This window comes from Girardinichthys multiradiatus, chromosome 22 (assembly GCF_021462225.1).
Source record: "Girardinichthys multiradiatus isolate DD_20200921_A chromosome 22, DD_fGirMul_XY1, whole genome shotgun sequence".
NCBI classification, from domain to species: Eukaryota; Metazoa; Chordata; class Actinopteri; order Cyprinodontiformes; family Goodeidae; genus Girardinichthys; species Girardinichthys multiradiatus.
In genome coordinates, this window is record NC_061814.1 from 43,983,158 (window position 1) to 43,997,472 (window position 14,315).

General features: G+C 41.6%; 1 long non-coding RNA gene and 1 other non-coding gene across 2 annotated transcripts; one reads left to right on the forward strand and one right to left on the reverse strand.

Annotated features, from left to right (window-relative positions):
- Positions 1 to 1,656: 1,656 nt before the first annotated feature.
- Positions 1,657 to 3,825, reverse strand: LOC124858922. The gene is made up of 3 exons (XR_007035970.1): positions 3,592 to 3,825; positions 3,235 to 3,491; positions 1,657 to 2,992 (listed from the first exon to the last, which is right to left on the reverse strand). It is a non-coding gene; the product is annotated as an uncharacterized LOC124858922 (long non-coding RNA).
- Positions 3,826 to 13,866: 10,041 nt separating this feature from the next.
- trnat-ugu lies at positions 13,867 to 13,940 on the forward strand. Its single transcript has one exon. It is a non-coding gene; the product is annotated as a tRNA-Thr (tRNA).
- The last annotated feature ends 375 nt before the right edge of the window (positions 13,941 to 14,315 follow it).

Genomic DNA, 14,315 nt, shown 5'->3' on the forward strand with positions numbered 1-14,315 from the left:
CAGTACAGACCAAAAGTTTGGACACACCTTCTCCTTCAAAGAGTTTTCTTTATTTTCATGACTATGAATATTGTAGCTTCACACTGAAGGCATCAAAACTATGAATTAACACATGTGGAATTATATACTGAACAAAAAAGTGTGAAACAACTGAAAATATGTCTTATATTCTAGGTTCTTCAAAGTAGCCACCTTTTGCTTTGATTACCGCTCCACACACTCTTGGTATTCTGTTGATGAGCTTCAAGACGTCGTCACCTGAAATGGTTTTCCAACAGTCTTGAAGGAGTTCCCAGAGATGCTTAGCACTTGTTGGCCCTTTTCCCTTCACTCTGTGGTCCAGCTCACCCCAAACCATCTCAATTGGGTTCAGGTCCGGTGACTGTGGAGACCAGGTCATCTGGTGCAGCACCCCATCACTCTCCTTCTTGGTCAAATAGCCCTTACACAGCCTGGAGGTGTGTTTGGGGTCATTGTCCTGTTGAAAAATAAATGATGGTCCAACTAAACACAAACCAGATGGAATAGCATGCCGCTGCAAGATGCTGTGGTAGCCATGCTGGTTCAGTATGCCTTCAATTTTGAATAAATCCCCAACAGTGTCACCAGCAAAGCACCCCCACACCATCACACCTCCTCCTCCATGCTTCACGGTGGGAACCAGGCATGTAGAGTCCATCCGTTCATCTCTTCTGCACCGCACAAAGACACGGTGGTTGGAACCAAAGATCTCATACTTGGACTCATCAGACCAAAGCACAGATTTCTACTGGTCTAATGTCCATTCCTTGTGTTCTTTAGCCCAAACAAGTCTCTTCTGCTTGTTGCCTGTCCTCAGCAGTGGTTTCCTAGCAGCTATTTTACCATGAAGGCCTGATTCACACAGTCTCCTCTTAACAGTTGTTCTAGAGATGTGTCTGCTGCTAGAACTCTGTGTGGCATTGACCTGTTCTCTAATCTGAGCTGCTGTTAACCTGCGATTTCTGAGGCTGGTGACTCGGATGAACTTATCGTCCGCAGCAGAGGTGACTCTTGGTCTTCCTTTCCTGGGGCGGTCCTCATGTGAGCCAGTTTCTTCGTAGCACTTGATGGTTTTTGCGACTGCACTTGGGGACACTTTCAAAGTTTTCCCAATTGTTCGGACTGACTGACCTTCATTTCTTAAAGTCATGATGGCCACTCGTTTTTCTTCACTTAGCTGCTTTTTTCTTGCCATAATATAAATTCTAACAGTCTATTCAGTAGGACTATCAGCTGTGTACTGTATCCACCTCCTGCACAACACAACTGATGATCCCAACCCCATTTATAAGGCTTGAAATCCCACTTATTAAACCTGACAGGACACACCTGTGAAGTGAAAACCATTTCAGGTGACGACCTCTTGAAGCTCATCAACAGAAAGCCAAGAGTGTGCGGAGCAGTAATCAAAGCAAAAGGTGGCTATTTTGAAGAACCTAGAATATAAGACATATTTTCAGTTGTTTTACACTTTTTTGTTCAGTATATAATTCCACATGTGTTAATTCATAGTTTTGATGCCTTCAGTGTGAAGCTACAATATTCATAGTCATGAAAATAAAGAAAACTCTTTGAATGAGAAGGTGTATCCAAACTTTTGGTCTGTACTGTAGGTGAGAAGCTGAATCACACTGATGGACAAATAAATACAGAATCAAGATATTGATTGATTTATTTTAACAGGGTTAATTCACTAAACATTATTAATCTAATGCTCTAATTTAATATTAATAACATCCTGTATCTGTAACATACTCTAGAATAAAAGTTAAGTTTGTTTCTCTTGGGACTCTGGCTGCTTTTTTCCTTTTCAGTCCAGAATTTGATGTTTTCCGCTCACAGTGATGCTTTGAAGCTCAATCAATAAATAAATTTCTGGTTTTGCTCTCAACGTCTGACCTGCTGGTGATGCTGCTATGTTTCATCATAGATCCAACCTGAAGTAAATGCCAAACTTGAGTCAAAATTCAATATAATTTTAAGCTTTTATTCAGACTGTTTGATACAAAAATAAAAGATGAAGAATAAAGCTCATCTTTAACTTCAAGATTTGCTAAAGGTTTATGGGATTTTACCTCCATATGACCTAGAACATTTTAGTTTTCATTCAAACTGGTTTTAGTTGGTCCATCGGTTTTTCCTGTTTGATCCCTCCACTAAATTTTCCTCCTAATTTAAAGTTTTGACGGTCTAACCTCAGCTCTGTTTCTGGTGGATGGATGCTGCAGGTGTTCTGTGTCAGGGGCTCATGTTCTCTGTTTTGTTTCTGCTAAGGTGTTCCTGGTATGACGCTGCTTCACACCTTCAGGCTCACTAAGGTCACATACAGAGAACTTCCTGAAATGAGCTCATCTTCACCTGTTGGTAGTTTCTGACCCAACCACAAGGTGAGATGTTGGGTCACATGACGGAAGGTGTTAGATGGTGAACACGGGTCAGTTTGTCAGATTAGAAATGTCTCTGTCCCAAATGTTGCTTTCAGCTGCTTCTCTAAACCAGAGACATCAACTAACAATCAACACACGATTCATGATGTGGAACCAGAACCTGAGACATGGAGCAGAGGGTCAACAGAAGACCCAGCAGGTATGCGAAGAACCGATGAGTTTATAAACACTTACTGGCCACTTTATTAGGTACAACTGCTTGGTTAAACAAACAGCAAATCAGCCAATCACAGGGCAGCGATCTAATGCATGAAGGCATCTAGATGTGATGAAGACGACTTGCTGAAGTTCAAACTGAGCATCGGAGTGAGAAAGAAATGAGATTTAAGTGACTCTGAACAGAGCATGGTTGTTGGTGCCAGAACCTGCTGATCTACAGGGATTTTAACCCACAACTTCTCTCAGGTTGGTAGAGGAGGGTCTGAGAAGAGAGGAAGATGCCTCAGAGGTCAGAGGAGAATGGGCCGACTGGTTCCAGATGATGGAAAGGAAACAGCAGCAGGTGGAACCTTGAAGCAGATGAGCTACAGCAGCAGACGACCACATCAGTTGCCATTCCTAGCCTTTTATTTCAATTATGAACTTAATTGAAACAATTCAGTTAAGTTTTAAAGCTTTTAATTCTGCTTTAATCAACTCCATACTCTTACAATGGCAATAAAAATAAAGGAAGATGAAATGTAATTATTATTTTTAGAATAATTATTTTTACATTTTTGCTGGTCTGTTTTGTTTAATTAAAACTATAAATCGTGTATAATCTTACCTTTATTTCTATATGAAGTCCATGGAAGCAGGTTGCATTAATCAAGTCATTTTAAATCTCCCGGTTCTCACTCATCTTCCAGTTGTGGACCCTAAAGTTCAGTCTGTGCTGCCCATTCAATGCCAGGTCAAACCCGTGGACTGTTTTCAGGTGGACCACTCCCGTTGAAAGAGCGGGTCACCTCTCTCTAACTTGTTAGAAGCAGATGTTTCAGCTCCAGAGTTGGTCTTCCTCTCTCTAAAACCTCCTGTTTCGACCTAAAATCCAGTTTAGAAAAATCAGTTTCCAGTGTTGAGAAGAAATCTTCCATTTTGTGGGACCAAATGTTTTAAAAAAAACTGTGATTTCAGGACTTACTGGTGAAAACACCTCTGACCTTTGCGTAGCTGAAGAGTTCGTAGCGACGTGCTGTTAGCTGTCTGTGCCGATGGGGCTCAGCACTGCCCCCTATCAGTGTGGCGTGGTACTTTTTGCTTCACCTTCTCCATTTTCACTGCGCATTTATGGCTGTTTAGAAAGATGAAATATGTCACACACATTCATTAAATATATTAGACAGACTGTTTAGTACATGTGTAACCCAGCATGTATTTTGGAGAGGCAGCACTGGGCATGCGCCAACTACCTGCTTCAGTCAGTGAGTTTGACACAGCGCCATCGGTGGTGAGGCACAGCTATTCACTGTCTCACCTTGCCTGTGTTTGAATCGACAATGCGTACATTTTGCAATTTTGACCATAAAAATTTTGAAATCATACAGCAAACAAATGTATAAAACAGTCAAGTTGACGAATTGATTTTCTCTTAGTAGTATTTTACTTGTCATGATGACAGGTGAGGCTTTGCTTCACCTGCCTCCCTTGACTGCATCACTGAGTTTAGGTAATGCTAAATTATTACGTTTTAATATCTGCACTTACATGTCTGAACACATCCAGAAAATGGCTGACTCATTAAATTGTGACGGAACTATGCTATAGACCTAAAAAATATATGCTTTAAATACAATTAAATCCCAAACCCTCCAAATTATATTTAAACTGTCCAGTTCAGGCTAATGAGGTGAGAAGATACCTTAAAGTCTGAGAAACTAATGTGCTTTGATTAAATTAAATATCAGCATGTCTAAAGATCATAGTTAGCTGTAAACATTAGCATCAGCATATTAAAGTTTTTTAATTGTTAGCATATCAGCTTTGCCTTTGCATCAGCCAGTGTTTTGTTAGCATGAACATGCTAATTACAGGTTTATACATTATGTGTTAGCTCTGACATTAGCATAATGCTAATGTAGCTCAGTAAGCACTGTGTTTTAGTGTGTTTTAAAGCGTGTAATTTTATCAAATCACTCATTTCTAGCTGGCTTTATTAAACTTAAACCAGAACCAGGAAATGGCTAACGCCTAAGGCAACTGCAGTGACATAAGCGAACATTTAGCTCAACACTCAGCTCTAAGTTTGCAGCAGCGTCTCTATACGTGGTTAGTCGCGTTGCTATTCTCAGCTGAATCTTATTGCACACATACAAAGTCTATAATTTACTCATTTATCTCTTATACTGTTTAATTTAGCTGAATTTATGATGCTAACAAAACCTTCCACTGTCTCTGTCTTATGACTTTTTAAGTGATTAACTTAAAAACATTAATTATCTTGAAAATAATAGTAACCATTGGATGAATAAATCAGTTTTTGAGGATGATATGTTGGATGGGTGACAACCTGATGAATGATTTTAACTACAGATGAAATCAAACCACCAAAAAAATATCTGAACATTAGAAGCCATTTACTAAATTAAACAAAATACCATCCTTTAAAAATGAGTCAAACTCTAAAGTAAAAGCTCTGAGAAACTTTTGGAGAGCCAGGAGGACAAGTGATCTGGGCTATCAGAAAACCCTGAAGGGAAAATAAAAACAAAGACTTACTCAGAACCTTTCTATAATACTTTCCACAAAGTATGCCAGGTGATTTCTTACTATGTTGTCTTGAGAAAGTTATTTGAGACCAAAACATAGCTGGATCCCTTCTTTGGGTCATTGGATCGTCCTCGGTCCCTATAACTTCTCACAGTCCCTTTTCTGCGGAGATCTTGGTGTAATCTGGACAACTTGTTCTTCTCTCTGTTTTTACTTTAGCATTCTTCTCAGCTAAAGCTCTCAGGAGGTCAGAGTGTTTATGCTGGCCTATGCCAGACTTTTGTTTAACACAGCAATCTTCATTATGACCACTTACTTCTTCCACATTCATTCTTCCAACAGATGTAAAAGGTTTTAAATCCACTTCAATTCTCAACTTCCAAACACTCACAACACATCTGTCTGATTCGTCGTCATCCATCCAGACTGCATAAACCCCGATGACCACTTCTACATGTGACTGTCTGGAGATTGCAGTCTTACCTTCAGCCTCATCCCTGGGAACCTTGTGGTCCTGTGGTCAGTTTGTCTCCAGCATCCTCCAGACAGCCAATCAGACAGCAGCGACAGGTTGGGTCAGGTGGTGCTGCTTGTTGAAGAAGAATGAACTATAAGGTCTGCTGCTGCTGCTGCTGCTCCAGAAGCAACCGAAGGCAAAAAAAAGTCCAAGCAGAAACCTCCACCGCCCTTGCTTCACACACACACACACACACACACACACATACACACACACACACACACACACACCAGCCACAGGAATGTGTGTGTTGCTGTTAGATAAACAGTGGATGATGAAGTTTAATGACTCCAACCTTCTGTCACTCAGATCGCTCATCATGTCTTCAACAAATGTGGAAAAATTCTGAATAAAACAACAATACGGCCTGATTTTTACTGTTTGAGGATCTGACGGCTTTACCAGCCATTTAATTTCTGCTAATTCTGCAATGTCCAGCAGACATGGAGAGAGGGAAGAATTGCTGTAAAGATGAGCAGCAATAAGCTCTTTCAGGAACTGTTTGGGCACCCACCTTGAATGGCCTACAGTTGTTGGATCCAATAGTTTTTGGGTGTCATTCCAGGACAGGTTGCTCCTGATTTTTCTGTGTGTGCGTGCCTGGTTCTGAATGCCCCCTCATCTCCCTGGCCCAGCAATGAGACAGTTTGGGCGTCCGGCCAGGACCGACCGGGGTCCTCAAACGACCCAGAGAATGACCCCAAAGACCTGCCTGTCGCCTCACATAAGCTTCAAACAGGAATACATACACACAGCTGCCAGAGGGGTCAGTGAAGGGTGGCGATAAGTGTTTGGGTTTGTGGAGCCGCCTGCGTGTCCTGAAGCAGCATCAAGCTGAAGGTAAAGGAGAAACTGTGGCGAACATGATGTGTTTTTGTCTCCCTTTGGACCAATCAGAGCTCTGCTTTGACCTTTGAGTCATTAACACAGTTTGCAATGCTAGCAATGTTCCAATACTAATAAAATCCAGAGAAGATGCAATATTAACAGAAAGAAATGAAAATGATGGCATTAAATCAGAGAAAGTTCAAACGAATGCTGAACAGAGAAAAATTCATCCAGTTAAGGTCAATCCGGATAATATAATCCCTACAGAGGCCGCGACGGGACATGGGGGGGGGGTTCTTTTGCGTCCCCCACGCAGCACCTTTGTGTTCCCTCGCAAAAGTTGTTTATCACCTTGAGAAAGCTGTGCATTTTAAAACAGCAGCAATCATGACAAACTGCTCACAAAACAAACAGCACTGATATGGCATTGGTTTATGGTATATTGGTATATAGTTTATTTGTCACAGACAGGTTAACACGCAGTCAACAATGTTATGAAATAGTTGGGACAGGAATAACCGTTCAACTCACTATAAAAACTAAAGAACTAATGGCGTGCAATAAAAAAGTACACATCATGCAGCAGCAATAAGCTAATAAAGTGTCACAATAGTGGTTTAGTCCTGTATTATTGTCCAGAGTTCAGTAGTCTGACAGCTTGTGGATAATAACTGTCTTATGCCTGATTGAAGATCCTTTTATTTAAGGCTGATTTCAAAATAAAACTCAATAAATCTCAAAAACAGGTGTTTGTGCAATTTTGCAGTTGTCTGGTGTGGAAACTCTCCCACAAAGTATTGCAAGATAACGCAAAGACTATTGTGTGGGAACGCAAAAGAAAAAAAATCCCCCCATGTTGTCTCGCGGGCTCTGTAAATGTCAGATGAACTGGTTTAAATTTATTTCTACAGCTGCACATTAGTGACCTCACATGTTTCACTTTAAACCTTCAAGGACGGAGGGTTAAGTTTGAGTGGGACAGTTTAGGTCTTCTTCTGGACGCTTACAAGGTGGTGAAACATGTAAATCAGTTGCGTATAATAATAATAGAGAAGCTGCCAGCTGTAGTCATCATGACCTCGAACTAGCAGTTAACAAGCCTTGGCCTTGTCACGTTAAGAGGCCTTCAGCACCAAAACCAACAGAAAGGTAAAACTAGGATGAAAGGTATGCTTCCCCTCTGGGACCAGGGCTGAGGCTGCCTTAGAGCAGCAGATAACATTATGTTTATTCCTCCAGATGCGGTTCCTTTGTTGTAATAGATTTATTTGGACCTTATCTTCTGTATTGGCTGCTTCTGTCTGTTTAGTGAGGAGGATTTAATTTCTTGAGACAAGCTGCTTCAGATGTTGTAACATTTTCTCCTCCTTTCCCAAGCCTGACCTTCAATCAGCATGATTCAGGTCACATGGTTCTGTTTCTTGTTCCTTCTTTACTCCTTCAGCGCACGCGCACACACACACGTACACACACACACAGACACACACACACACACACACACGTACACACACACACCATCCCCCTCATCCCTCTGGCAGTTTGCAGTTGTATGGAAACACAGCTGACCCTTGTGGCCTTCCAGTGTTCATGCTAAACCAACCAGTTAGCCCATCCATCCATCCATCCATCCATCCATCTGGAGTTAATTCATTACCTGGCCTCCATGCCAGCCACAAACACTGATATGTGTTTGTGGCCACAGCTGTTAGAGACCAAATTAAAGTAGAAATATTGACAACAAACTCAGATGTTTTCACACCTGTAAGAACTTTGGACTGAAAAAGGGACCTTTTTATGTTTAACCAACCAATAAAATCAATGGAACCATTCTGATAAAGGATCTCTGCTCAGGTTTGTGATGGGCCATTCATCCATCCATCCTTGAACCCCTGCAGGACTCTGCAGGATCTCATTCTCAGGTCAGAACATATATGGAGCTAAATTGGGGCCATAAGGTTTATTTTTAAAAAATAGAAAAGAATTGAAAGCTTTGAATTTTATTTTCACGTTCAAAATATTTTTTGAACAAACTTTATGGCTTCATTTTAGCTCCATAGACTCAGTGTGGCTGAGTCTCAACCTAACATCTTCACAATCAGGTGCAGACTTCTGCAGAGCACTATGATGGTCTTGGCTTGAAGACCCCAAATGATGTTGAGGTTCTAACCCAGGAACCCTCCGGTCCACAACATACCTTGAGATCATTTCCATTAGCATCACAAACAGCATTGGAGACAAGAGGAAGCCTTGGTCCAACGTGCTTGGGGAGACCACACTGTATGGTGAGAACATGTTGAGAATGCTCTGCTTGCTGTACAGAGACTGGACACCCTGTAACCCCAACAGCCACATTCTTCCAGCAACCCCAACCAAATCTCTCATAGGACTCAGTTGTGAGTCTTCTCCAGGATGAGATGATCATACCTCCATGATCTCAGTGAATGGGAGTCAACACCTCACTCATTTCTAGCATCCATCCTGATTTCATCCATGCAGAAAATTCCGCAATCCTGGTTATGATATTTTTTACATTCAGGAGACAATATATAATTAAAATGTGAAAACTGAACTAAAATGAGAGAAATCCACCTTTAGCATGGCCCAGATCCTTTTAAAGGATCCAAACCTGAACATTCAGAGAGTGCTTGCAGTAAAAACAAAAACTAATGTGATGTTTGTAGCTCCACCAGTGTGGACCAGTAAGGACCAGTGTAACATTTTATATTAAATGGAAAGCAGAATCAGTAAAGCTGAGGATAAAAACAGAAACACTGCAGCGCTTCCAGAAAGGAAAAGCTGACCTGTTTTAAACAAACACACACACACACACACACACACACACACGCACGCACACACACACACACACACGCAGCATTCATTGTTAATGGGAGTGAAGTACTCTGTGTTGACTGTGGCTGAGCAGAGAGGCGGCGAGACGTCAAACAGCATCAACATCAAACTACAGAGTTCAACTACGACTCACCGGCGCCGCCCTGCTGCCGCAGCATGAATGCTGCACCCCATCTGACCTGCAGGTGCTGTTACACTTTGTCTGTGGCTTCTGACACCTGAGTGTTACAACTGCTACACTGCTGCAGACACAGCTAGGCCTTATGTGGGATGAGGAGCTGGTCGTAAACTGGAAACCATCTTTAATAGAAAGAGTCTGAGTTATATATAGAGTTATAACTGACACCTTCTGGTCAGAACCAAACAGAGGCGGTGCCAGATGACTTAGAAGCTTCAGATTAGCTTTAAACAAAATATGATAGAAAAATCTCTGATCCTGATCTTGCTTAAATTATCACAATTTTCTCATCTGAACCAACCAGAACGCCTTCTTTTGGTTTTGAGTTTATCTCTGAGGTGGATTCAGCGTGCATCTCAACGACACTACAGGACCTAACATCATCTAGACCTGCATGATGGTGCAGTTGGCAGCACTGTTGCCTAGCAGTAAGAAGGTCATGGGTTCAATTCCTGTCTATCTGCATAGAGTTTGCATGTTCTCCGTGTGTGAGGTTCCAGACGGGTTCTGTGCTGAATGAGGAATGGATTTTGTGTGAATCTACCTCAGAACAAAAGCTAAAGATCTAATGAAGATGCTGCTGTGTCCTGGATCAACATGGGCTGAAAGGTTCTGAAGTCAGACCAGCCTGGTTAAAATTAATTATTTCATGGTCATAGTTCAACTCATTAAAAGAAAGGCTTTTAAAGTTTATTGATTTCTATTTGCTGCATAGAAAACAATTTACAGTCTATGCTCAGCAATAGAAACAGGCTTTGGTCACTCTTCTTTAAAAACACTTGCTGTATTTAAACTCATTTATGAAATTAATTAAAAGCTGATTAAGGAGCACCACATTTACCTTTTAAATAAAAATCACTGGATAAATTTGGCCCTGTTTACTAAAGCATGAAGACTTTGTGTTTTATTCTGTAGATAAAAATTTGGACTAGAAAAGAAATCTGTGTTGTGTGAACCACCTGTGTTGGTGGGCCAAACATTTGCACTATTCATCAATTGCAGTCGGGGGCCACAAAAAAATCAGCCCCACGGCCCCAGGGCCACACTCTGGACACCCCGGCCTTGAGAATCCCACCAAATGAGTCTTAAAACGCCTTAAAGACAACTAAAGCAATGATTTGGAGCAACCACCAGAATTCCTGAACTCAGTCCCATAAAACACTTGTGGACAGAACTGAAAAGGTGGGTTTGAGCAAAACGGCCTACAAATCTGACCCAGTTCTGACATAGTCAGAAGGAATGGGCCGAAACTCCAGCAAACTAACGTGAGAAGCTTGTGGAAGGATGAGAAATACAGTTTAAAGGTCAATGCTACAAAATGCTGAGTAAATGTAAGAAAACTTCTAATTTTGTAGAAAGTAAAATATTCTCTGTAGTCATTTGGCTTTTAGCAAATGGACATAATGTTGGAAATACTACCTGCCGAAAAACAGGTGAAAACGTTCTGATTTAAGGCCCGACAGTGAGGGAAGAATGGGTCTGTCTTTTTCTACAGCGTATGTAAATATCTGGTTTTAACTGCATATCCAAGCAGTGAAGGCCTATGGTTGTTCTGAACACCATGTTTTCTCTCTCATTATTTCCATCTTTAGTGCATATTGGACCATGGTGCGTTTGTGATTGGGTTAAATCATTTTATGTCTTGGTTCTTTCCACTCAGATCGCTTTGTGTTTTTAGGGCTAACCATCGCTGGCTCATCTGTCATTAGATCCAATTAGTAGGAAAAAGTTAAGTGTAAAACAAGATGTTTGAAAGCATGTAGCTTCATGAAAAACTTTATAGAAGCTGACTGGTGCTGGTTTTTGGTGCTTGGACCTACGCAGGTTTGACCATACTAACCAGAAATCAGTGTCCAGAACCTACTGGGAGGCTCATGAGGTCCTGTGGCTTAGCTGGTCAAAGTGTCTGTCTAGTAAACAGAAGATCCTGGGTTCAAAATCCATCAGTGCCTTTTTTCTTAGAACATTAGAACACCTCAGCAAACCGATGATATGACAAAGTTACTGATCCAACTGAGTGTTCCCTTCTGCATGTTAAACAACTTTAACCCTGTCCAGTGCTCTGTGTGGAGACCTTTATAAACTTCTCAGTGGTAAAACAGATGTTGGACTACCTGACAAATTTGCTTCACATTTAAACTGGCCTGAAAAACGTCAGAATTCCCTCAGTCTCCCAGCAACCAGCACAGCCGGGAAATTTGGACTTACTGGAGGTCTTTGGGTTCCTCCCCTACGATTAGCTGGTGGATATTAGTTACTGTGCGCAATAGGGGTGTGGTATTAACTGAAAAGAAGAGGGTGGATTGCTTTTTATTGCTGCTGAGATCCTTTTAAGTGAGGCCAGAGCAGCAGTTTGAGCTGTGCAAAATAGTCGCGATGTGAAGAACGTCAGAACTTACTTGGAACGGTGCCAGAAGGTGCCACTGTGATGACGTTGCAGCCTTAGTGTGAGAGGCCAGCATAATTAGTCCTGCTGCAGATGTACGACGACCCAACCATACATGTGGGTGCACACCCGCGCCGTGGATAGGCATGAGTCTCTTCCACACTGATCAGAAACCACAGCAGCCTGGTCTTCTTAGCAAATTTCTCAGATGCCCGTTCTTCTCTCTTGCCTTAAACAGTCTAATATTTACTCCATCATCTACTAAGTAATTACTCATTTATTTAAAATATTATTTTTGATGCATTTTACTGAAATACATTGGAGCCAGAATAATTTGTTTCACTAGAATAAAAATACTCTTAAAAGACCAAATAAAAAAATGATCTATTTTGACGTAAAAGAAAATTGTTTCTAATATTTGTAGTAGTTCTACAGTGGAGCAGAGTGAGCCTTGGGAACCAGCTTCAGAGACCGGCTCTAAATGATTCAGACCTTTCGGGTCAAGCAGCTGTCTTCAGACACCCTCAGTAAAATCCAAATGACGGCCTGTTTGGAAGTTATCAAACTGCATCTAAAGGAGTCTGACAGGTTCTGTTGTTCCCGGGTCGAATTCTCTGTTTACACTAATCAACGCCTGTATTGTGTTCTGACCCCAGTTGACCAGTTTTCAGTTGAAATATCCCATAACATTAGACTTACAAAGCTTTGAAACAGCTACATAAACACAACAAAACCACTGGCTATAATTTAATTTGATGTTGGTGTTGACACCGCTCACCTCCAGCCCGCTTTCATTCCCATTCTGTGCCAAATAATTGAAGGCATTTGCCACCCAGGGATTCTGTATAAAAAAATATTCTGCACCTACAGAATAAAACTAAATATTGACAGAAACCCAGACGGCCGTTGATTAACAGTGGCTCTGCTTCTCACCTGCTAATTTTCTTCAGGGATTATGGTGCTCAAGCTGAACTAACCTCAACCCAGACGAGTGGAGTTCTACACTTGTTGGGTTTGAGTAAAGATTCTTCCCTGCCATAAGGAGGTGCTGTAGTGTTTTGGGTCAAATTGTTGGTCTTGTAAACAGAAGGTCCTGGGTTCATATCCCAGCAGTGTGTTTTCTGACTTTTTCTGGGGATAATGATTTACTGACCAGAGCTTCTCACTGGGGTCCAGATGTGGGGAGTTTCCAAACCAAAGGCCCAAGATTTCAGGTTGTCATTTTATGAAGAAGTGAGGTGTTAAAAATGAAGCCCAGGTAGCTAAGAAGACGTTTAACAGAAAAATGTCGAGATGTGCCTGCAGTTAATTAAAGCAGTGAGGGAGAGAGTGAAATTTCTAGCAGACAACAGGAAGGATGAAAGAGTACTGCAAAGTTGATCTGTTTTATCCTTTTGAGCACTGAACCAGTCTATCATGGAACAGGTTCAGAGTTAAGGTAAGGCTCTCTAATCCCTTCACGTAGTACAGAGACTGCTGTTATAGTAATGCTAGCCACACTAATATAAGATATTAAAGACAGTTTAAAATGTCAACTCTGTAACAACCTTGTCTCAGACAGACCATGAGGCAGTCAAACCTGCTGAACCATTTATCGTTGTTAAAATATATTGCAATGTGAAACCCCTTTGTTGTCTCCTTACCCGTTCACATAGTGCATGTTTGGGTTCTCTCTGGGTTCTCCAGCTTCCTCCCACTGTTGAAAAGCATGACTGTTCAGTTAATTGGTGTCTCTAAATTGCCCTTAGCTAAGAGTGTGTGCATGGTTGTTTGGCGACCAGTCCAGAGTGTGCCCCCCTCTCACCCAGTGACCTGGAGACAGGTCAAGGATAAGCAGGTATGGACAGTGGGTGGAAGGACAACACTTTATGGAGGCTCAGTAACTTTACAGATCCTGAGTGTTGGTCGGGGTGATGGGTCGAACCACCCAAGATACACCACATGTCTGAGAGGCACTGTAGCTTAGCTGGTTAAAGCATCTGTCTTGTAAACAGAAGATCTTGGGTTCAAATCCCAGCAGTGCCTTATTATTAGTAATGTTTCTCTACCCAACACCTGAGCAAATACAAAACCGATGTTGTGAAGTGAACAACCAAGCATGTTTCCATTAAATTGAATCTGGAATGCTGATCTGAGAGGTTGTAATCTGTGTTCCCACCATATGATGGTCCATCTCTGAGTGCAGAGAAGCTGATGGTTGAGGTTAACCTCAGGCTTCCCCTCTGGGTAGTAAAACCTTATGAAGGTAAGTCCATAATGTAGAGCTGACCAAAAAAAACCTCTCCATGAGGATCCATCCATGGTTGATGAATGACAGTTCCAGACTGGATTTAAATGTCTGAAGGAAGCCAAAACCTGCAGCATTTCAAAGAGCCAAGCAAACCACAGGCAGGTTATTTC